Below are 25,615 nucleotides of genomic sequence, written 5' to 3'. Positions count from 1 at the left end.
GCTTGTCTCCAAACCAGAGGGATTAGTGTTGAGTTTCACTCCGATTTCCCCTGATAATATGCCAAGCTGTGGCAGCTAGGAGTGCTTAGCCAATGGGCCCCATTCACTTAATGCCCCCCTACTGTTTCCTGCACCACCAATAATGACAGTAAAGTGATTTGAACAAGCGGCAACATCCTTTAAGTGGCTCAATAAACATAGAGGTTGGTTGTCTTTGTGCGCTCAGGTGCCGGAGTCGAAGGCGCCGCAAACTCCATCTCCGCCCGCCCACCAGCCTGACCTTTCACACGCCGAGTTAGGTCGTTGGTATTCCGGCTAGAGGTGTGTGTTTGACTTTGCTTTCGTTTAAAACGGCAGATTTACGGAGGCAGAGGAGACAGGCCGAGCCCGCTTATTGTCTGAGCTGTTGAAACTTTTTTTTTCATTAGTCCGCAAAGGTTCTTCACACTTTAGTTTTTAATGCACAAGTCGACCACTCACCGCCTCCCCTTTACGCCAACACACACACACAAACACACACACTCACCCCATTTGTTCTGCACGTATTGGTTCCGCTAATGTTTTTATTTATGGCATTCCAGCATGACATCCTGCCATCCACCCACCCCCTCCTCACCTCTCCACTCACCCAAGAGAGAGCTGAAAAACAACGCATGACATAGAGCGTGCGAGAGTGTGTATATATGTGTGTGTGTGAGAGAGAGAGAGAGAGAGAGAGAGAGAGAGAGAGAGAGAGGGGTAAAGGGAGAGAGATGGAAGGAGAGGAGCAAAATAAAGAAATAAATAAAGGGCCCAAATTCCTCATTTCTAATTCAACTGCTCGTTCAGCTTAACCTCTCTCTCCTCAGCAATTAAAGCGCACGCCACATCCTTCACGCTGCGTACAGCCGAGGCTAAATAATGCAGGGGGCATCCAGCACCCGCATCCTTTATCATCCCAAATGACAGCCATTTGCATATCTCCCCAGTCAATTAGAGCGCGGCGGAATAATCAGCCCATAATTGGGGGAGAGCGTCGGTAATCACCCGCCCTGGCACACCGACAGGGCCATTGGAGGAGTGAGGGAGGAGGAGGGGGGAGGGAGGTTTTGCAAAGGGTTGGATGTGTGTGTGTGTGTGTGTGTGTGTGTGTGTGTGTGTGTGTGTGTGTGTGTGTGTGTGTGTGTGTGTGTGTGTGTGTGTGTGTGTGTGTGTGTCGCTGGGAGACAGTCCACCCGACTGTAGACTCCTCACTTCAAACTAACACGTCCAAACAACCAGTCTAACTTCTCCCTTAGTTCCCTCTAATGCTCGCCTCTTCACTAATTTGCACGTACCGGCTTCCTCAGCCTGCCCGAGTCCAGCACATAATTCCTGTGTGATATCTTTCATCAAAATGGGCCAGTAAGGGATTTTTAATAGCATAAAAAGTGATACATGAATGACAGGTTTCATTCCAGATGCCATTCATTCTCAAATGTTATCAAATGTTAATTGCTTGGCATTTCAAAAAAACATGAATAATGACATCCTCTTCAGCTTTGCTGCTTTGTAAGCGAGATTCAAGAGTTCAAGAACACGAATGTCAATAATGAATTTCACTTTCAAGCCGGCTGTTCTGGTATCAGATTTACTTATTTTTGGTAAATGTAGGAATGATCTCATCCTGTGCAGAGCAAGGCTCCAGTTTTCCTCCAAAATTGTAGATTTCCTCTTAAAAAACAAAACACACGGTTGTGGAGCAACATGTTTTGTTTTTTTTTCTTTGCCTGCCTGCAAGACTTCTATGAGAGCTATTAAATTCATCCTCTATTCCTTTTATACGGCAACAAAGCGTAACGTTAAGAACAGCCAAGAACAATGTGAGAGAGAGTGTGCTGCGACACCGGGGGGAAAATCCCTCGCTTGTCCCCTTTAGATGCAGACAATCAGAGTCGTTTCATGGGAAGTTTTCTGGGCAGCTTTGAAGTGCGCGAGCTGCATAGCCTCTGTATTTCCTGCTGAAAGGGGAATGACCATTTTTGTCAAACAACGTTTCCTTTAATACACTGTAACCTCCCATTCCTCAGATGCTTTGGTGCTGTCCTCTGAACATGACAAATAAAAGGATGACTTGAGAGAGAAAGAGAGAGGGAGAAAGAGGGGTTGACAGTAATGGGTGCGCTGGAGGTGTGTGTTATGTGTGTGTGTGTGTGTAAAGGAACATCAGAGAAACCCAGGCAAGGTTAGTTCCCATCTGCAGCTCCATCCTTTTGTGTTTCCCCAGCTGCTTTCTTTTCCCTCATGCCTTTGTATTTACTCTACCCAATCCAGTTCAATGTTAGCCAGCGCTGCCTCTGTGGTGTTTCAGGCTCACTGTTGCTTTGGTGAGATGAAATGCGTGCCATTCACTTTTCCTTGATAGAAGTGGCAAGAAATAAAGAAAGGAAGTTAGAGCTTTGGAAGGAGGGGATGTGGAGGGGGGCGAGGACAGCACAGGGAATGATAGTGATGATTTGTTTCGATTTAACCTCTACGTAGGACTTCAGTCTGCTGCCGACGAGGGGCAGAGCAGACTAACCCTGAGACGAAACAGTTTAAACACAAACAAAAAAGCCCCGTTTGAAGAGAAAAGACCACAGAAAACACAAGAGTGGCAGCATCCTTAAACAGCTCTCGCTGTCCACAGAGGGAGGAAACATTGATTTCCTTTTTACTCCTTTTTTTAAGGGGGTGTCTTTCTCTGTTTAATCCTGCATTGCTCTACTCTCGGGGGATCTGTGGCATTTCCTGCCAACCAGCCAGCCCTGTGCTGCAGAGACTTATGCATCACTGTCAAAATGACTCTGATCAAAAGAGGGGGAGGCAGGGAGGGAAGGGAGAAAGAGAGAGAGGGAGGGGGGTGTCTGGTTTAGGAGTCTGGCTTGATCGGTGCATGGCAAAACTCTTCCCCCATTGGACGTTCCGCCTGTCAGTGCGTCCGCCTCGGTAATCCATCAGCCTGAGCTGCTGATCAATAATGGGACTGGTGGAATTTTGAGAGATATCTTGTCGTGATCTGTGTTGACTAAGGATTAATTTTATGCTGTAAAATTAACATTTGATTCCGCATCCATCCTTCAGCTGGAAGGTGTGAAAAAGCAACCCTTGTGAGCCCTCGCTAACTTTCCGCACAGCATTTTGTTCGTTGTTTGACCTTGAAATCTAATGAGGTGTGTTTGCATTTTACTGTTAGTTAGTGATGTCTTGTGATTTAGTATTTTGTCCCACACATCAGTGATTTATTTCATGGGGTGCATTTACACGGGAAGAACAAAATCTGCATTTGACAACAGCTGAAACGACAGGTAAAGGGCGTGAGTATTAGATTAAATTAGAGAGCTGCTGAGCCACACAGAACTAATGGGAATCTATCAGATGATGAATGAAATAATATATAGAATTAGCAATGGAACTTTTTCTTTGCTTATCACACACATGACAAATTCACATGAGAATAAGGCAAGTAACAAATTTTAAAATCACAGATGCACGATGCTTGCATCTATAAATACAACTTCAATTATGCTGCAACACTTCCACTTCTCTTTTGCATTCTTTATTAGGGATTGAGAAGTTATTGACCCGGTCAATCACTGCTATCATTCTTCTACTTCTGTTTCTTCTACTTATTTTAACACCGGTTCCAGCCGAAATAAATCAATTCAAACATGCGTTATTTTGATTCTGATGTAGCAGCCTCTCTCTTTATGTAGTCACCACTCAAGCAATGACTCGCCCACAACATCTGACACAATTTATCACCTATCAACACTTCTCTCTTTTAATTAAAAACATAAATAAAACATTTCACTTTTTTGTGATAGAGTTGGTGTTTTTGACGACAAGACTTTCATTTTTCACTGTGAATGTATATCAGCGTCAAACACTGATTACTAGTCTCCTTTGTTCAGTTTATCACACAACCACACATCAGTTTAATACAAAATAATACGTATACAAATGTAACCTGTGGAAACAGTGATAAAGCTTATTGTTGTAAGGATAGTTTCAGTGTATTAAAATTGGGAATGTCCGATACAGGCTTCTTTGCCAATAACCGATATGCCGACATTGTCCAACTCTCAGTTTCTGATTCTGATATCAACCAATGCCGATACCGATATATGTGGGCTAGGTAACTAATTTTAGGTAACATCACATATCTCCTGTTGTGGTACTAACACATCTGTCTAATTTTATTGTGATGTCCATTGGATGTATTCTTATATGCAACAAGGCTTTTCAAATGTAAACATTGACTGTCGAAAATAGGAAAACTATTTCAATTGAAGTTATGGGAAAAAAATGCCATATTTGCGCCTTTTTTATTCTTTTTGATTGTCTCAAGCAACAGTTCACACTCTCCCTCTCTCTATGAGTCGGGTAAATGCCGGCGAAATCCAGGCATTATTTTATCGGGTTTCATGATAGGCAAAGAAAACGATAACAATATTGACTGATATCGCATTTTTATGCCAATACTGGGCCCATAACATCAGTGGGCTGATATTATTGAACATTCCTAATTAAGATCACTATAAAAACAGCAGTGTGACTACGGGACATTGCACATTGCTAAAGTGCATAAAGTTAATACTGTACATGGTGCAGTTGTATGTAAACATATTCACAGGGTCAGTATATAAAATAGAAGGTTCCAGTACATAAATTACAGATTGTGTAAATGTAACAGAATGTAGAACTTAAGTCCTCTCAGGTCCAGACAGTCAGTGTCAGTGTTTGTCAGTTCTCTTATTGCTCTAATAATCGATAGCAGTAATGGCGCTCAAAAAGGGTGTCAGTCAACTCTTACTGTGTAAACTCTAAATTTACAAAATGTGTGCATTCTGTTCTGTTCTTTTATTTGTGTCACGTGGTATCCACATTGTTCTGATATGTGAATATTCCTGACCAACAATGGTGCAAAATTACAAATAACTGACAGCTTTGAGTGGATATTCAAGCATCTGATAGGCATTTTAAAAAGTTGGTGACAATATTTGGAGATTTTCTGATCCTGATCTTTGACCTTCCAGCTGAGAAGTGTAAAAGAATAAAACTGAATTTGCCCTACATTGATGAATAAATGAATTCCTCCCTTTTTGTTATTATTCCACACGTTTTATTGTGTCCTAGTTCCATTCATTCTCTCCCTGGGAGCTTTTTTTAAGTGATTGATTTACTTCAATGAATAAACAAGGGGCTAATAAAACAATAAAGAGTAATTATAATTCCTGTTTTAGTTATTAAAACAGACACACTTCACACACACGCCGGTACAAAGAATCACACCGGGAGGCAGCAGCCCTCTCAGGACAGGCCTCGTCGTCAACGTCAGCCCATATTTCAGAACGTTCAAACAAACTTTTTAGCGGTGAAAACAAATTGGGCTCACCATCAAAGAGACTTTTCAAAAAGCCATTTCTCTATGCCAGTTCAAAAGAACCCCGGTTGGTAAACAGGCATGGAGAATTCACAGCGCAAGATATTGTAGGAGGTACAAACGGCTGGAGCTTCACCACAACAAAGGCAGAGGAGAAGGAGTGGAGGGGTGTAATTCATCACATACTCAACAAAAGCAAGTGTGACTGACTGTCCATGACCAAAGAAACAAAACAAAACAACAAAAAAAAAACTTCTCCTTAATTGGAGAAGCTGTTGTTTTTGTTTCATTTCAAACCCACTCCATCTATTGTTTTTTTCCTCTCCCTCCAATTTCTTGCTGCTCAGTCTGCCCTTGCCCTCTACGCCCCCCTTCGTTTCTTCATTAAAACAACTGTGAGTTATTCTGCCCTCCGACTTAAATTAGAAGACAGACGGAGCTGCAGGAAGACAGAGGCAGAATGGAGGGAGAGGAGGTGAAAGAAAAGGGCGAGAGGAGAAGAATGGGGAGGTGAGGAGGAGAAGAAGGAAATAAAACAACCTCTGGGTCCTTTACGGCTTGTGAGACTTCTTAACAGACAGACAGGCAGGCAGACGGAGGCCTTGCTCCGCATCCCGTCTTTCCATCTACCTCGGGCAAAATCTCATTTGTCAGGGATTCAGCCAAAGACCAGAGGATAGAGAGAAAGAGATCGAACGGGAGCAGCGGCGGCGGCAGACTCGAGCCCGCCCCTCTGTCGAGCCATCATTAGCTATGCACAAGACAAACTGCTGACACAAAGTCACACAGCGTGCTGAGCAGGGGCTTGTGGGTAAGCAGGAGGAATCCATCCCTCCGTCCCTCCACCTGTCTATCGACATCCCTGGCTCTCTCTTGTCTGCCTCCGGTTTTTGCAATTACAATCAAATGGCAGCATCCAGGCCCCGAAGCACTGACTGACGGCTTGGATTAACCGAGATGTGGAGAGGCCTTGGGATGCTCTGTGTGTGTGTGTGTGTGTGTGTGTGTGTGTGTGTGTGTGTGTGTGTGTGTGTGTGTGTGTGTGTGTGCCTGTCAGCCACTCTTCCTGTCCGTCTATGTGTGCATACCACATTGCTTTGTATGTGCAGCATGCTTCAGCGTCAGAATTGATGTGTGAGTTTCCGTGTCTGTGTCTCTGCCTGTCTATCAGTTGATTTATATTTAGATATTTGTATATTTGTGTGTGCACAATATTAATGCGTAGCCTAAATGACAGGGAAGGCCTATGTATGGACGGGTGCATTAGCCTAAAAAGGATTGTGATTCACAACGCAATTACGGATTTCAATTAAATCCCACTGCGTGGATCATTTGTTGTTGCTGGCCGGATTCTGAAAAATGTATCAACTGATTTTTTCCCCCTTCTTTTTGCGTGGAATGCACATGACTTCAAAGGCTAATAGACATTCATGTGTGATTTCAGCAGCATCTTAACAATTACAGACAATTAAAGAGCACGCGCAGATACGATTTGCAAAACAATACGGTTCCGCAAACGCCTTTTCATTGCCATTTTTGTTGTGAGCGCTGTACAGTAATTTGCAGAACAATCTGGATTCCACATTTTAAAGATATAACAAACTGAGACATTGAGAAATGTCATGAAAAGTGACAACACAAGCAAATCTAAAACTTGAGGATATGGAAAAGAAATCACAAAGCTGTCAGAAATAAAAGAACGAGTACACACACACACACACGCACACCCTCTGAATTAACTTCACTGCTGCACTGCCACAATCGAGCGAGTCACGTCAAACATGCAACCATACAGAAAAAGCGTGCCTCAGAAGGCAGCGAATAAAGTGCGAGGAACAAAAACACGTCAATCTGCTTTGTCCAAAAGAATCTGAGCTGCTCTACTATGACTTCTGTGGGATTGTTTCTTTAACTCTTCCCTGGTAGACATCGACGTCATCAATCATAGATGACAAATGTGACATGACAGCTCTGCTTAGGAAGCTGGAGAGACGAGAGACACAGAACTACTTACAGCACAGTGTGCAACAAGGAGGAGTTTTTCAAAACAAAACCACATATTAAAATCGACTAATCTCGATTTGTCCTGAAAAAGAAAATTAAAAAAAAAAAGGTCAGCGGCCTCAAACAAGTGCAACACTGACAATTAATGGCTGCATTTGTTTTTAGCACTCAATTTTGGCTAGAATCCACAGATTCCCATAAAAGACATTTTAATCTTAGAAATATGCCAGAGTTGTAATTTTCAATTCAATATTTTCATTATAACTCGTTTAACAAATTGGTAACTTCACACAGCAGGCCCTCAGGACATCTGAAATAATTGGATTTTTGGAAATACAAAAGCTTTTTGCACAGATAGCATCATGCTTTTGCTGCATAGTTGTTTTAGCCTGTGTATTAGAAAGTCAAAAACCTGCCTGAGCATTTTAATTGGTCGGTAATTCTGAGTGCTGCACGTTTTTTGTTTTTTTTTAAACCCAAATTCAACATGACTTTTTCAGTCCATTTGGAGTGACGCTTGCAAACTCAAATAAAACCTAAAGAAGGCACTCGTAAATCTGCCAACAGCACACTTGCACTCATTCGGATTCACAGTTCATATCAGTCAACCATCCCGTTTGCATATTCGCACTCTGATTTTGAGATGGAAAGTCATCCTGGATGCCCTCTCTCCACCCGGCTTGACGGAACAGAGACCAGCTAACCAACCAGAACGTCCTGGCGGAGCTTTGCGAGCCAATGGTCGCCCGGGCTGTGCGTGTGCGAGGGCGTGCGTGTGCGTGTGATGTAAGCGCGGGGAAAGGAGAGGTGACAGCGGCGCGAGGCTGATCTAATAAAAGGAGAAGATGAAACGCTGTCAGATGCTGCGGCGAGCAGCTCAAACGCCAGCAACGTTTGGTAAAACACACACGCGTCTCCTCCCAGACTGTCTCCTCTCACCGCTCACACACACACACACACACACACTATCTCCGCTGCTCACACACACACACACACACACACACACTCTGACATGCACATTTCTGTGTGATAGACAGTTTCATAGTGTCGTAGCTGAGGTGTTGGCCTATAAAAAGCAGTGCTGATATGATTTAATGGGCGAGTCTTATTATAAGACTGTCGCTGGGCCAGTGTAATCTGGCTAGCGCTCCAGGGCACAGCGCTGAGACACATGCACTACAATACTCCACAGCAGATAATATTGCTATGTGCTACATTGCTATTATAAGATAGAACCATTTGCCACACTGATACGCCGTGTATAGGACTGTCATTTGGGAAGGAGTGATTTATGACTGTGAGGCAGGAGAATAAAGACAGATTATTTTTATTCATGTGTCTTTAGAGGCCAACTTCATTTCTCTTTTGTTTGTACTGCACTTATTTTTACACTGAATCAAAGGGAAATCGTCTTCGGTGCAAAACACACAGAACACCATATGGGCTTTCTGGTATTTATGTAAGCTCTGCAGAGTCTGGACCACCCACTCAAAAACTGCACAATGTCACTTTGACATTGATTCCGAATCTGCACTTAATGGAACAAGATCCCTCTGTTAGCTGTCTTCCAATTTTTGCTGAGACTAAATTGCTATTAATTATAAATAGCAGAGCAGCTGTCTTAAAATATATGACATATCTACTAGGGTATTAGACACTGTGGTGATATTGCCTCTCCTGCCACTTTTAATATCAGCACCCTGGCTCCAATCACGGCCTAATAATGGCTTCTCATTATGAGGTGTGTGTGTGAGTGTGTGTGTGTGTGTGTGTGTATGCAGGAGGGGCTTCAATTTCACCACTTAAAAGCCACAGATGACACCTTGTAAAAAGTTAATTTCATTTTAGACATTTGCAGAATAGGGCCGTAAATTTAAGCTCGCAAGGTGCACCATGAGGCTATCAGCTCTGATAATTGAGATATTGAATAATTAGATGTAAGCAATTTATTATGTGTAGAAATGCAAAGCAGGTGTAAAAAAAAAAAAGAAAAGGAAAAAGTTAAGGCTTCATTCGAGAACAGCGAGAGGAAAGTGTCTTGTTTTTACATGTGGTTAAAGTGTAGGGAGAGTTTCTAGTGGTCGGAGGCAGCCATTGTTCCCTGGCTGTAATAGTGGAGTCTGACAGGAGATGGCGCTGTGCTTGCTGTGAGCACAGACGAGCATGTGATCACATTGTAAAGAGCAGGGAGAGGGGTGCGTTCAGGATCAGGCAACATTACTGACTGTTTCATAATGTGATTCAAACTGCTGACACGGACAGTTATTACTCCACATTACATTTAGGAACACAAAGCGCGCGGGAAAATCACAACAATCCCAATTATATCCCTCTATTATCCCATTCTATGTTTGTCATTTCAATAGAGTTTATGGGCATTTTATGTTCCGCAGCACCATTATAATATTCCTAAAATATTTTCAGACAGACTTTCAGTTGTCAAATGTGTATAGCAGGCATCCAAAATTTTATTATATGTTTTTTTTCTCCACAGGGATTATGTGTTGCTTATAGTAAATCACTTAAGATGATTTATTTCAACCGTTTTGTATAAACACATCCAAAATGAAAGGAGATCCACACAGCACGAGACAAATTTTTTTTTTTTGAGTCTCCCATCTCCCTTTTTTGTCTCCCTTCCTTGATCCCCAAGCCTTTTATTTCCCACATCGCTCCTTTATGTGTTTAAAATGTAAAAAAGCAACAAAGGGACTTGCTGCCAGATCTATCTTTAAACTGCTTTAATTTTTTCCCCTCCCCTGTCAGATGAGATTGAGTTCAGTGAGAGGAGAAAGAAGGGGAAGGCTTCCACCTGACTGTATAACCCCCCTCCTCACCACCTCCACTGTTCCTGTTACTCCACACCCCTCTCTTCCTCCCCTTTCTTACTCCCTCTCTCTCTCTCTCTCATGGCCTCTGTCTTAATTTCACAGGGGAATCATTTGACAGATATTGCCCTTGAAGAGGCAGCCTGTGCCTCGCCACTGAGAGCAATGGGGGGTTGAGGGTTGTGGGGGTGGGAAGAAGAGGAGAATTGAGGGTGTGTGTGTGGGGGGGTGATAGAGGAGAGGAAGCCGCAGAGAGTGAGAGTGATGGGGAGAATGAGAGGGGGGGGGGAGGAGGAGGAGAGGAGGAGGGGGAGAGTGGAGGGTAAAAAGTTATTAAGTGGATGTGAAAATGCAGCGCAGCCAAAAAGGTTAAGTCTGGAATAGGAAATTAAAACTTGCATCGCTTTTGGCTTTAAATAGATTTGGTTTCATTACGGGCGCCAAGGCCAGTTAGAGTCAAATCCCTCTGGAGAGAGAGAAAAAGAGAGAGAGGAAAAGAGAGGGAAGGAAAGAGAGATGGTGACATGGGAAGGCACGAGGAGGCAGGCGAGAGAATACGGAACAATAGGAGAGAGGAAGGAGGCAGACTATCATGCAGTTCACATTCATTTTCAATCTCAGCCTGTTTTTCCCCAAACCCCCTTCCACAGTCAAGCGAATACCAATTCTACATACCATTACTGATTTAGTACTTAGACTTTAAGTGGAATTCAAGGCTGCTGCGATGCATGAATACAAAGAATGCGAGTGGCATTGGCTAACAGGTGTGTGACTATTTTTCTCAATCCTTCTGTTTTTATTTGCATTGACATTTTATGAGTCTTTGGTGGCTTGAGTTAATTTTTTGACCCTGGAACGTACGAAACCTGTTCAGACCTGTCTTTGGTTATTTATTCCGTTTGCTTCTTATCAGATGGGAAAATGAGAATGCATGGGCCTTTTGCAGCTCACGGTCTTGCGCTTTGCACATCTTATAGGCGGCTCATACATGAAATGTAAGTGAAGGACGGGACCACTTCCCGTTCGTACTCTTAAAGCCGCCTGAAAGGGACGCGGCTTTAGCGGTTTGTTGGGAGGACACGTTTCTCAAGCACACACACACCTGCACAGGTTACACAGACTGACCCTCTCACAGCTCTGGTTATTGCCTTCATGGTCTCCCAGGGAAGGACACAATAGAGAGGAGCCAGATAGATTGAAAGAGAATGGATGGAACTGAGGAGGGAGGGACAAAGGGGAGAGAAAGTAAAAAGGGTGAGGGGAAAAACAGCAGAGAAAACGTGATAAAGATAGTGAAACAGAGACAGAACAGAGAGGAAACTGTGAGGCTATGAAAGAATTAGAGATGGATAGATAGTCCGAGGCATGTGTGTGTGTGTGTGTGTGTGTGTGTGTGTGTGTGTGTGTGTGTGTGTGTGTGTGTGTGTGTGTGTGTGTGTGTGTGTGAGAGAGGAAGTTGCATTCTCTTTAGAGATCTTTATCGTTTGCTACCTCTGGCTATGCAAGTAAACAACAGCAGTAATGAAACACAAGTTGGTGCATACATGAATAAATAAGACAGTTCAGTACAAATTCAAATTGGTAATTGTTATGACCATTTAAAGGTTGGACGACTAACTCTAGGCTACTGGTGACTATCTCAGCCAAAACAGATCAGCAGAGAAGTAAAACTTGTGTACTTGAGCTTATTTCATTGCATTAAAATCATGTTTATTTGAAGTTATGGTCAATGTTCTAATCTGCATGTAGCTTGACTGATTATGATGCAGCATTTTCATTGGATCTTGCATACTGACTCAATTTACACCTGTCATACCTGATATCTTATCTGGAGAGGGAATAATGCATGCTAATGTAACTCATATTGACATTGGATTAGCAGAACACATCTGGAAGTGTTCACATCTCACCCAGGGGTAAATCCCACATACTTAAAGCGGCTACAATCAACAATTTTTATATTACCAATAGATTAAATGACTTAATGTAATGTGAAAGAACTTGTTTGCAGTAACAAACCCATAGAAAATGATCACCTTCCCCACAGCTCTAAAGACTTAGTGTCTTTTAAGTAATTGTTTTGCTTTTATTTCCCACATCTTTACCGTTTTGCTGCACTTTAACAGCTATTAGCGTCATTCCCAAATGTAGTAGGCAGCATGCTCAAGAAAGCAACAAAGCTTATCTGCATCGTGTGTAAACGCAAAGGCCTGTGATCAGATATCACTATCAAGATACAAGCTGCATTTTAATGTTAATCAGATGTATATGGCTTCAGTTAAGTGCAGTATACAAGAGAAGTGAGCACTCCCCTTTGCAATACCACCTAAATGTCAAATGATTTCAAATTGTATCATCTCTTTGTACTACTTCTAGGTTGACAAGTGGGTTATTTCCCCTCATGAGCAGTTAAAACAAATGCTTTAGAAGAAACCATACTGAAACTACAGGCCTCAGAATAGAACCCCAGTGCAACAGAAGTGAAAACAAGTGTGATGTGTGATCGCTGAAAGTAAATGAAGCACACTTGTGATTTCCAATTAGCCTAATTGGATGAACACAGTCATTCAATGACCTGTAAACATCAGAACTTGGTCAGTGTTGGACCTATGCACTGTGTCAATCCAAATGCCTGCATCATGGCTCCACATGGAAAAGAATTGCAGAGGGAGTTCAAAAATCCGATTGTGTGACTGGGAAAGATTGCTGACAAACTAATAATCAATCAAAATACAGCTACAGCAGCAGTCGAGAGGTAGAGAATGAGCCATAGTACCTCTAATCAGTGCTGCAGGGGTTGTCCTCTACAATAGCGACACGGACAGTGCGGCACAATCTAGCTTTGAAAAACAGATAAGCAACTGCCTCAGCCATCGTACAGGGGTCATCAATGAAAATTAGAGCGTCTGTGACAGCTCAGACAGTGTGAAGGACAGTATGAAATGTCAACTTCTATGGGCTGTTTCCAAGAAATAAACCCTTACACACTCTTTGACACAAAACTAGAGAAGACAAAAAGAAGCCTGATGAATATCGGGACAATGAGATATGATCCAACGTGTTTGGTGTGAACTTAACACAGTGAATGCACAGGCCTGACAGTGAAGCACAGAGGTGGGAATGTGATAATTTGGGACTGCATGAGTGCAAAATGTGTTTAGGAGATGACATTTATAGATGGCACCATGAATGCCCTGCGGATGTACTAAAATAAAGGCTGACAAGATGACTCAGAGTCTGCAGTGGCTTGAAAGAAGAGGAACATTCCACTATGATAATGATCCAAACGCCTACTGTTCAACTTACACATAATGCAAGAAATGATGGCTGATACAATTTTGAATGATTAGACATTCAATTGATATTACACATGGGTGCAGTCATTCTATAGGTTTACTGTTCGTATTATATATTATAACTGTATTTGAATGATAGCAGCACCAGTAGAAGCCATTGTAGTGTTCGTATCAGTCATAAGTGAGCCATAAGATAATGGATAATAGCTAATGGAAACTTAAGTCCATGAACAGAACTTTAACTATTAGCATTAAAAACAATTAAAAAAAACACAAGAGGACATCTGAGAGATGTGTAAAAGCACTTAGAGGGAACAACAGAGTTAAAGGAAGTGAGAGGAAAGCAGACGAATGACTCCAGCTCCGATGTGAACGGAAGCCATTTTCTTTCCTTCCACCGTCCTCCTCCCTGGCAGGAACAGCAAGCAACTTCATCTTCACTGAGAGAAAAAAAAGATGACAGAGGGAGAGAGGGGGAGAGAGACAGGAGAAACTCTCCTCTCTGGACTTCTATCTCCATCCCTCTCTCTCTGCCTCTGTACACCAGATTATGAAAATGAGTAGGAACCAGTGACCCCACAGCTTTCATTGCATATTCGGGGGTGGGATGACACACTGTGGGTACTTATAAATAAAAAAAGAGAGAGACAGACTGTGTGTGTGTGTGTGTGTGTGTGCGCGCACGCATGTGTGTGTAGAAGACAATATAAGACACAACACACTCTGGCAGAAGAGTCACAACCCCTCTCCACCCCCCGACTCTGAGTTTGTCTGATGAGAGAAAAACACAGGAAGACAGAGGAGGTGGAAAATAGTCCTCCGAAACTAAAACAGAGATGCTGTCGCCTTAATACCAGAAGCAATTTACTATTCATCCTCTCCAAAGAATAGGCAGTAAATACTTGATGAGAGCAATGTGTGCAAATCTAGCAGCAGCGGTGCATAGCCCAACAACAGCATTACACACCTCATTGTTTTGGTGTGTGAAATAAATGGCTCACTAGCAGACAGTAGATCTGTGACTGTAGCAATTACAATTAAAGATGTGTTAAGTATGTTCATGTTTGTCTGTAGCTTGCGAGAGTGGATTTGTATGCGTGTGCGCGCTGTCTCTCTCCATCTCTTCTCGTCTGTCAGTGAGGATCTCTGTGGTGTACCACAGGGTAGCTATCTATGGTGGCTCATTGGCAAACATGAGCTGTGCTGCCGTAAAAACACTCTTTCCAGGCAGGAGGGAGAGGGGAGGGTATTACATTGTTGCACACAGGTTGAACGGACAGTTTCCGTGTGAGCGAATGTCAGACAGAGAGAGAGAGAGAGAGAGAGAGAGAGAGAGAGAAACAGAGGGAGGAAAAGAGAGCGAAAGAAAAAGGTGCTGAGACAGACAGAGAAAGTGAAAAAAGAAGAGCTGACAGCAGCAGCCGGAACGACAGTAACACATAATTTTTGAAGACATTTCTTTTCAAACTTGGCCTGACTGACTGACCAACTGACTGACTAACACTTCACACTGCTCCTATGAAACTTAACTTTTCTTGAGAGCTCCACTATGCATGAATATTAGGTTGCAGCTGGCTAGGAAGTGAGGGGAAGCTGGGTCACTGGTTGAGTATCCATATATGTATGTATGTATGTATGTGTATATATATATATATATATATATATATATATATATACACATACACACACACACTACGGTTCAAAAGTTTGGGGTTACCCGGACAATTTCATGACATCCATGAAAACTCACTTTTATTCATGTGCTAACATAATTTCATAAGGGTTTTTTAATCATCAATTAGCCTTTCAACATGACTAGCTCACACAATGTAACATTACAATACAGGAGTAATGGCTGCTGGAAATGTTCCTCTGTAACCCTATGTCGATATTCTAATGAAAATCAGCTGTTTCCAGCTAGAACAGTCATTTACCACATTAGCAATGTCTAGACTGCGTTTTTGATTAATTTAATGTCATCTTCATTGAAAAAAAAAGAAGCTTTTCTTCCAAAAATAAGGAAATTTCTAAGTGATTCCAAACTTTTGAACGGTAATGTTTACACCCCCTGTCAAAAGTTTTGAGACGGGTTCTAATTTATTTGAATGAGAAAGTGTCTCAAAACTTTCGACAGGGGGTGTATATAGATGGACAGCATACACGTATTTACGCATGTAAATGGGAGGTTGTCAAATTTAAGATGGATTTTCAAGTTGCAGTTGAAGTTAAGCAACTCCAAAATGTCGTTCTTACGGCATTTTGACTTGTCATCATACAAAAAGATGAGAAACATGTACTAGAAGTAACAATATTGATGACTGTTTTCTGACAGCATCAGTCAGTCAGTGTATACAACAGGAGAACTCTTAAACTGCACCAACTAAATGGAATTCAGGAATTATTTTAAAAAATAAATAAATAAAATATTTGCAAATTTAAAATGCCAGTAAAACCAAATTAAAGAGAATATACATATAAGAGAGCTCTCATCTACAGGAACTCAGGTGATGCTACAGGAATGACTAAAAGTACGTACTGGATGATTCAGTTTGGTGAGTACATAGATAACAGAGGAGAAAGGTTTGTTATGTTAGTCTGTATGTTGAGGTTTACGCTGATGAGAATGATGCTATAAAATAGAGGACTGCAAATCCTTCAGGACATCGAAAGAGCAGAAAAATAGCACTTCTTGCTCTCTCTGAGTTTAATCAGTAATCAAATTTTCAGGGCTTCTTAGAAGTACCTACCCTGGATTAGGTTTTTTTTCTGTCTCAAAAATGGCCCTGAAAGAGGTTCTACGGGGGTTTTTAGTGATTGGAATGAACAGCAAGGTCTGACGTGCCCTAAAACAAGCTCCTGCAGTGGAACACAGCCTGTAGAGACAATTGGCCTCTTGCAACTTGAACTTGTATGAACATATACAGTCAAATGGCACAGACAAGTGAATAAACAAACATCTTCAGTCACATTTAAATTAAATCCACAAGTGGTCTATGACCAGATATGCTGCCTCAGCCCCTTTCAAGAACATCAAGAGGGCAGAGAAATGGCACTTGTTGTTCTCTCTAAATTTTAACCAATCAGCATCAAAACTCACACAGTAGTGCTTCAAGACCAGTTAGAGCCTACCCCAGACCAGGTACTTCTTTTCTCCATCGAAAACAGCCCTGAAAGAGCTTCTACTGAAGTGGATCAGAACACACTCAAAGCTTTGGGTTGTCGTAAAACAGGATGCAAGTTTGTATGGAAAACGGCCATTTGCACCCGTTTAGTTTAGTGTGTAGAAACTGCTCTTGTCTGCCATTGTCTGGCAGTTTGCTAGACATCATAGCTCCAAATACAATAAAATAAATACGATTTTATTTGTGCTGTGTGCAGTAGTTAAACAAGCCCCAAAACTGCCTCTGTTGTTCAAAAATAGTGTGGATTTTATGTCTTGACGAAGCTGGAGTTTGTGTTTGTATTTAAAATGCCCACTTCTCATCTGAATTTCTGCTTTCATGTTTCATTAAACATACACAATCATGCTTTAAGTTTTCACTAATTTTAAAGAAAAAATTAATAGAAATTTAATGAAAAATGTAACTCTAAGTTGCTCTTTAAACAGCAACATTTCTTCAGTAGAAGCCACCATGCGCATGGCTAGAGGCAGGATAAGAGGTCTAGATTTGGGTACACTGACCCTTTAACAATGGCCTTTCTTACTGCCTGACTCATGAGACACACAGGTGTTTTTTATCGTCATTAGTTGTCCCTGCTGCACGAACAAGTGATGCTTACTGACACAATGATTTTCTCTTGTTGTGTATCAATCCTCACCTGCAATGTCACCCACAGCTGCGTTGCCGTAACTAGCACATCACATTTGTGTACCTTTCATTAGCAGCAAGTTATAATGTGAATAAAGCAAACACTTTGCAGAGACCTTGCTCAAAGGTACCTCAGTTGTTAAGGGAAAGCAGAGCTTTATTCATCCTTTTCCCTGTCAGATTTTACAGGATTTAAATGTGTGACCTTCCTGTTACAGCTGGAGGATACTGCTGTCTCTCAATCAACTCCTGGTAAAATGTGATTTGAATTCAGTGAAAAATGAATTACCTTATCATGCAGAGAGGTAAAATCAGATGCTTCAGATGTGAAAGGGAAGTTGTTATTTACAGTGAGCCGCAAATGCTCCCTTCTAGCAACATTTATACCCCTCAGCACTGTCTGGAAACGCACACACACATGCAGGCACACAGTCAACTCTTTTCACTTAGCGAGTGCTTCTCTCGTCTCTTGGCATCAAGATGAAGGCCAAAGCCAAACTCTAAGTGCACAGCTTTCCATTTAGGTCTAAAATACGACGCTTCTTCCTCCCGCAAGGGAGGAAGATGCTGTAGCAATGATAGTGCACCAAGTAAAAAAAAAAAAAAAAAAATCTGGTGAGGTTTAGTGTGTGCATGTGTGTGAATGCGAGTGAAAGAGAAAAAGAGAAAGAGAGGGAAAGACAGCACAGGGTAAAAACGGTAAGATGTGATGGCTTGGCTGGCTTTCAAGGCCTATACTTTTCAGCCAGGGAGTCGAAGCTGGGATCTGTGTTAATGTGGACGTGTTTTCTGTATACATCATACATTTATGTGTGTGAGAGAGGGTATATACAACCCTCACAACAGAACGGCGAGAGAGTGAGCACTTCAGCAATGACAAGTAGGTAAACAAAATCATCCGTGCAGAAAAAAGAGAGACGGAGATGGACCGCTAAGAGGAAAGATAAGAAAACAGGAATGGACGTTTGAAAGGAGTAAGACAGAAAGGAAGGAGTAAAGAGGAAAAAGAGTGAGAAGGACAGTATGAAGAAAAAGGAGTAAAAAAAGTGGAGGGAAGAGGAAGAGGAAAAATGGAATAATTAGGCAGAGGAGCATAATGATGGGAGATTCAACCTCTACCTATGCAAACACTGCTGGGGCTTCCATTAAAAAATCTTTTCCTACTGAAGTATCTGAAAAATACAGTGGATAACTGGATAGAAATGAGGAAAGAAATACAGACATAAAGAAAAAAAAACAAGAAGAATAAATTGGTAAAGAAAGAAAGGGAAGCACAGCAAGAAACACTAAAGGCTAGTAACACTCAATATCTCACTGTATAAATTATACAGAAGGCTGCTCCATAATGCATTCGCAAACAAATGCAACAAAACCACAATCACTGCTGCTCAGCGCTTGAAACCTATCACTTTGCATGACAGATAGCCTACACGGGCTGCAAATGCATTATGGGAAATCGCCTTGTGTCACCGGGTGACCACGGGCCGCTATGTATGGACGACAGTGTTTTCTGTTAACGCCGTCATCAACAGCAACACGAGCACAGTTGCTAATCCAGCCACTCCAACTAAATCACCGGAGTAAGTAGATCGTGTTCATGAATACTGACAGAGTGTGCATGCGTTATTATGTTTGAGCATGTTTATTTTATGTGCGTGTGAGTGTGTGTAAGCATGTGCTGTGTGTGAGTGAATCGTCGAACATCTGTATGCACCTCTACCTCCCTATTCCTATTCCTCCTCCCTGTGTTTCCTCTCCATACAGCTCTGTCATGATGAAGTCCGTCGCAGGGTCCCCGACCCAATATCCAACGCCTAATAAACTAATACATCATTAATGAGAGGGAGGGAGAGAGGGATGCAGGGAAAGAGAGATGAACTGAGTCCACTGCCAGGCTATAGCAGGCTATTGCTCCACAGCTCAATAGGCTTTCTAACAAGGCTCTGTCCTTGAGAGAGGCTGCATACTAAAAACTTCTCCATCGGCCGCCGTGCCAAGCAAGGGGAATTCATAAATAGAGGACAGAGAGAGGGAGGGAGGGAGGGAAAGGAGTGTGGGGGAGGTAAAGGAGGGCAGATGAGAGAGAGGTTCTTAGAAATGGGGAGAGAGAGAGAGGAAGGAAGATGAATCATGTTCTGCTTTAATTGTCCTTCTCTTATCTTACTGTTTGGTTTGGGTCAGACTGTCTGTCTGACCGACTCCCAGTAATGACACATGATCAATAACCAGTTTATTAGTTTGTTTGTCAGACTGTGGCAGCTTGCAGTTGGATTCCTACCAAGCTGTGTGTGTGTCAGAGAGAGAAACCCCATGGGTGTAAGTGGGCAGTAAAAAGAGGGCGCCACTTAGCTTTACAGCATCGCCATAAAAATGAGCGAGGGAAGCCCCGGATGCATCTTCTCACAGGTAGACTCGGTATTTACCCATATACGAAGATGCTCACACTGAGACACATCACCGGGCACACACACACACACACACTCGCCAAGACGAAAATAGCACAAAAAAGTAATTTGGAAAGTGAAAAAGAGAGCTGAGAACCAGTCCTGTCAGTTAGATGTATGCTCGCACTCATGGAGGCACATGCACGCACTCAAACATGCACGCACACACAAATTGGACGTCTCTAAGCAAATACTGCCGCAGGCCTCATTTGAATAGAGATAATTGAAAATCAGACTTGTTTATCAGGCTAAATAGAATGACAGACACTCACAAAAGGAGGCACAGAGAGCGAGCTTAGCGAGTATTAGCATAATGTTCATGGCTGAATGATTTCTAGGTCCATTAGGCCAGGGAAGGACATTCGAGAAGTTCACTTTTCATGGCTAGGGCTAAATGCTGAAATATGACTTCATTTTGAGGTGTTTCTTTAAAATGATGCATTGGCATTTCGGTACTGATGCAATGGTGGCGGACTGAGGTTCAGGGAACACGCTAGATGAAAAGAAAAGAAAAGGAGAGATAAAGAGCGTAGTTACAAATACTCGGGAGAGATTTGGGAGACTGTCCAAGACTTTCATTATCTTTGATGTAAATGATCAGACTCCATAATTAGGTCTCTCATATTGCTCTCTCTTATTTCTTCCTCTTCGTTTTCTCTCTATCTTCTTGTGATCAATGAGGCACAGTATGCAGTGGAGAGGGGTGTCGTGCCCCTCTTACGGTGTTTGTTTCTCTGGAGGCCTCTGGCATGGCTCAGCGCCTGGTTGTCCCTTTCAGAATAAATCTATCTCTGATTAGCGCCCGTTCAATTAGTCTCCAAGACACATTGAGCACATGAGTCACGCCCATAATATGAAACCAGAGCAGCCAGAAATGAAAAGTGATGTTTTGTCTCCATCGCAGTTCTTAATTTATTTAAGCGTGCCATTCTGAAGCATGAAGACGCACAAATTGAACTGAGCTGAAACAAAACAGTCAAAATGTTGGGAAGAACCGTCATATGGATATCAAAACATGCAGAAAACAAGATTTAGAACTACACTCATCCTTATTCGCATTCAAATAAAGTGGCCCCAAATTCCATTATCACCTGAAATCCAGAGGCAACCCCCGCTGATCGTATCACTACAAACCTTTGAAACTGCGAGAGCAAAATACAGTAAACAAGAGAAATCCTCAGGCCAAAGCCCAAATTGCCTCAGGACAGCCCTCAGACGATACAATGCTGCCCTCGGCCCAACAAATTAGAAATACACACACACCAAAAAGGAAAATCACACTACCTGGAAGGAAAAACCACAACAAAAAAGTCTGTTCCAATACATTCTGCAGCTTAACCTGAGATGATACTGTGTTAGATTACATGACAGTAGCGGAAAATCGGAAACTTAGCAAGACACTAAACAGAGAAATAGAGACACAGACAGGTCCTGGTGTACCAGCACTGCAGAGACCACATCTAATGTTCTTATATGGTGTCAGCTACATGTTCCTTTGCCCTGTGCTCAATGCCCACAAATAACTGAAAATACAAAGACATTACCAACTTGACAGATGGTGCCAAATGCAGTATTTACCAAATAAAGTCACCAGACATCTTAAAATGACTATAAACTGCAGAATGTGCAGAGTTCAAGAAGCAATGGACCTCATGCAAGAATGTTTTTCCAGCCTTTTTCTTTCTTTTTTCACTGAGGTTTGCTCGTCCTACAGTTCTAAGTTGGATTCACCAAACTTTGAACTAATCTAATGAGTGTTATTCCTAATGAGTAGGTGCATGTGCAAGTCATTAGTTAGATCAGCGCCCCAAAATTGCAATATATATATATATATATATATATATATATAAAACATGTTCTGCTATGAAGACCTTCCAATTTAGCTGTCAGATACCAGCACATGAAGGCAATAGAATTTTGCAGGGTAACAATAACTGGCACATGAATTTGGAGTGCCATGACATGGAATGCCTTGGTTGTGATTGGGTTTCTAAAACATGTCAACATCTTATCCTGATTTCAGAAATCTGGAAAACTCCTGATATCCTGGTTCTGAGAATCCAGATTATGCTAACTGGAGACCTTTGTAAGAAACCAACATACTGTTGCATGTATATCTTATCTTATCTTATCCCAGTTTCTGACTGCCACATCCAAGTTCAGAACATAAAAAACTAACACTCTGCCTGGTTTCCTTCTTGTCTGGGACTTTTATGAAGTGGCTCACAGTTTTTGTTCACCACACCACACCACGACATCCATACAAATGTGCTTCTGTGATCCCCAAACTGATTAGCAACCAAGCAATGGTCCCCACACCTGCCCAGTTTCTACAAAACTACAGCTGCTTTCATTTGGAATGGTTTCATAAATGATTTAACCGCGTCACCTAGCCGGTAAAAGGGTCCTACTCACAAAGAAATTTTCTCTCCACTTGAGGCTACTAACTCTAGTTCGACGAAACTACCAGTCACGACTGCATATCCTTATCCATTGCTCCCCTGTCCTATATGGTGTCCATGACAACCTGACAACAGTCAAAGTGGATGACATTTTCAATATTTCCTGTTGCTCTTATCTCCCATTGCTGGCAATAAGGTGGATAAGTCAAATCCACAACGCAATGTTGGCATTTAATAGTGCCAAGCCTGCTATAAGCCAAAGTCAAATTCAATTAAGGTTAGGCTAACAGTTACAGGAGCACACAGGTGCCAGCGTAAACATGAAGCAGTAGCCAGTAACCAGGATACCAACATTTATTATGACTATGGGGATAATAATAACCAGATTTCTCCATGCTCCGTGTAAATGCCATATCCCAGGATAACTTGATAACTCGGATACTGGTGCAGACATAAACACAATCCATGGCTTAGATGGAAACGTCATAGTCATAAAGATAACATTCAAGACACGGTACACTGTCGGGGGTGATAAGAATGTTCTCCTGGACAGCATCCATAAAAGCCCTGAAGCAGCTGTTGGAGTGAAAGGATTTTCCCAGCAACTATTCTATAACTGTATAAGCTATCATGCTAATACATACCAGTAAGATCATGAGAAAACACGAGAAAACCTCTTGCTAATTCACGCAAAGGATGATAATGATGATACGAACCAAATAGTAGTTATACACTGATCTTACCATTGCATAATTGCAGTATTTTAGCTGATTCCATTATATCAGAGTGTACATGTGTTGTTTTCCTTATAGGTAAATGCAGAATGTCCAGTTTTGGATTCCACTTGAGTTTGAATTAATACAATCATATGGTAGGTTCTTATATGAAGTTGCTATGTATGTATATATGTATATGTGATGTAATGATGATGATAAAAAGGGGTAAAGACTTTAAATCACCATTTAGGCAAATATATAGACTGTGACTAGCACTAAAGATAGACCAGATGGGCTCTAGGCTATTTTCAGAATAAATTCACTACCTTTACCTGAAGGCTCCCATCTTGGTCAATGTAGAAGCTACCTATACATGCTATAAGTCATTTTTTTTGCACAGCAGTCTGTGCTACCCAGCTCTTTCATCATTAAATATGATAATACTTTTAAAGTAGCCTTTATATTAAAGAAAGAAAAGGGTCAATTCTACTGTCTGGAGACTTATTTAGCTGAGCTGGAAACATAAATGTGAAAATGAGTGAAAAAATTGGTAAAGACGTTAGTTCGCAGAAATTTTCACAATGTTATTACGTGCTAATATGTGACAAATGCCACTGCAAAAGTTCTGGTTCTGCTTTTTCTTGTGATGCGTGTTCCATATTTAATAAAACCAGGGTGTTGTAGAGGGGGTGGAGATGGAGAGCTGCATGCAGATGCAACGGTGATTAAATTTGATGTTAATTCAACATTGTTTTTCTTGCCAACACTTTGTCACACAGACGGGCCACTGGCATCATTAGAAAGGTCAAGTGGCGCAGTTTCGTTTGATATGCACGACACCATGCTGCAATAAATATTTAGAGAGCAATTCAGCTGAGAAGAAGGGATGCGGATGCAAAGGGCGTCAGGCGGGTTAACAGCGGAGATGAGCGTTTGTCTGTGTGGTAATGGATACGGTTGGATTTAGCTTTACACGGCATTCAGTTCGACGATCAAGACATTTGACCATTCTGCTAAAATGAAGGTGTGTGTGGTTGGATGTGCAGAACAGAAGATTAGAGGGGTGAAAGGCGAGACACAGGTCTTCATCATTTGCATGTGTGTGGTTGGGGGGATTCCCCTTCTTATCCCTGCGATAGGTTAATGATGGGATTAGTTGTCTTTGTGGAGGAAGAAGCACACAGGGAGTCATCTGGAGGACTGACTGCTCACCCTCCCTCCCTCTCTCCCCCACTCTCCCCCTCTCCTCATTCTTGTTTCTGATATTTATAGTTTATTAGGTTAAAATATGGCTTTAATCAAAACAAAATTTCAAAGGGAAGTGCTCTGAATATGACAGATTCACAACACAAAAGTGAGCCAGATAAAATATATGCGTAGGCAGTAGATCAAAGAAAAAGCACATCTATCCAAGTTAATATCCTGGCTCGCTGCCCTTGTGTCAGGTACAGCCATCCAGAGGTAAAAGTCAAAGTCAAGCTTCCCATTTTCCTGCTGAGATGGGGTGATTATCAGAAGGAAGAATAATGGCAGAATGGAGAGATGGATGATGTGATAGAGGCTCCCACAAAGACTAGGATCAGTCTGCAACAGCACAAAAAAAAATAATGTGTTATAAACCTGAGACTGCATCTGAAAAGAAAACCTAAATTTAGAAGACAAAGCTGGCAAAATCCTCCAGTTTTTGATTTGGAGTTACTGTAGCTAATAAACATTCTGTTTAACCGGCAGCACAGAGTGAAGCCAGCCAGGAAATTAACGAAACAGACAGGAGGAAGTTTTTGTTGTCTTGCTGATACTTTTTAAATTTTTTAGAATGTGTGATTAGCAAAGGACGAGGAAGCCAAGAAAATAGAGGAACTGTTGGCGTGTTGACCTTAAAATGCCTCAACTGGCGGCGTTAACGGGTTCGTCCCTGGAACCCCAACACATGGAGATAAGGCAAAGGACACAGGAGGATGGAGAAATAGTGAGAGAGGGGGGAAAATAATAAAATAAAAGCAGAGGACAATGACACTTAACCTCCTCTGGGAGCAGGAGGAGGGGACGACGAGGAGAGGAGGTTGGGAAGGAGACGAGGAAGAGGAGGAGAGGGCAATTTGGTTTCCACTCTCTTCTAATCTAATATGTGTAACTGTGACTGATTCTCTGTCCTAAACCAGGACCCCAGACAGAGGGAAAGGGCACCCAACTTCTCCACTCGCCTGAGGGAGATGAACCAAGGAGAGAGCCGAGCCGGAGGAAGAAGGCAGAAGAGGGAGAAAGAGAGAAGCGAGAAGGGCAAAATAATGTGTCAGCTCTCGTGAAAAAGAGCGATAGAACCAATTCCAGAAATGGGGGAGAGATATTCCCAAAGCTTGTGTATTATTGCCAGGATGTTGGACAAAGCAAATATCTAATACAGCGCAGTAAATCCTCTGAAGGTGTCAGCGTATATATGTGTGTGTGTTGGCATGAAAGGACGAGGACTCCACAGAGAAGCACCAAATCACAAATTTTTCACACCACCACAGGAACATGCTGACTGTAAAGCAAAAAAAGAAAAAGAAATGTGCGTTTTTCTGTGTGTGTGAGTGTGTGCGACTCTGAATGAGCGGGAACTGTGGTCATGTTTGGTGACTCCCACTGTAGCAAAGCTAAGGTTAGCTATTTGCTCTTTTCACAGCTCGCGGGATAAAAAAAAAAAAGACTTGGAAGCAATGGGTAAATTCAGCTATTAAGACTTCCCAAATC

At 42.0% G+C, this 25,615-nt stretch overlaps 1 protein-coding gene and 1 long non-coding RNA gene across 2 annotated transcripts in view; one reads left to right on the top strand and one right to left on the bottom strand.

Annotated features, from left to right (window-relative positions):
* The window catches only part of LOC110961282 (AT-rich interactive domain-containing protein 1B-like), a 184,839-nt gene that overhangs the window by 63,578 nt on the left and 95,646 nt on the right, over positions 1 to 25,615 (bottom strand).
* Positions 18,688 to 25,300, top strand: LOC127536704 (uncharacterized). Its single transcript, XR_007945810.1, has 2 exons — positions 18,688 to 18,900; positions 25,045 to 25,300. It is a non-coding gene; the product is annotated as an uncharacterized LOC127536704 (long non-coding RNA).

The sequence above is a fragment of the Acanthochromis polyacanthus genome, chromosome 1 (genome assembly GCF_021347895.1).
Source record: "Acanthochromis polyacanthus isolate Apoly-LR-REF ecotype Palm Island chromosome 1, KAUST_Apoly_ChrSc, whole genome shotgun sequence".
NCBI lineage: Eukaryota > Metazoa > Chordata > Actinopteri > Pomacentridae > Acanthochromis > Acanthochromis polyacanthus.
This window is presented reverse-complemented; position numbering and strand designations above follow the sequence as displayed.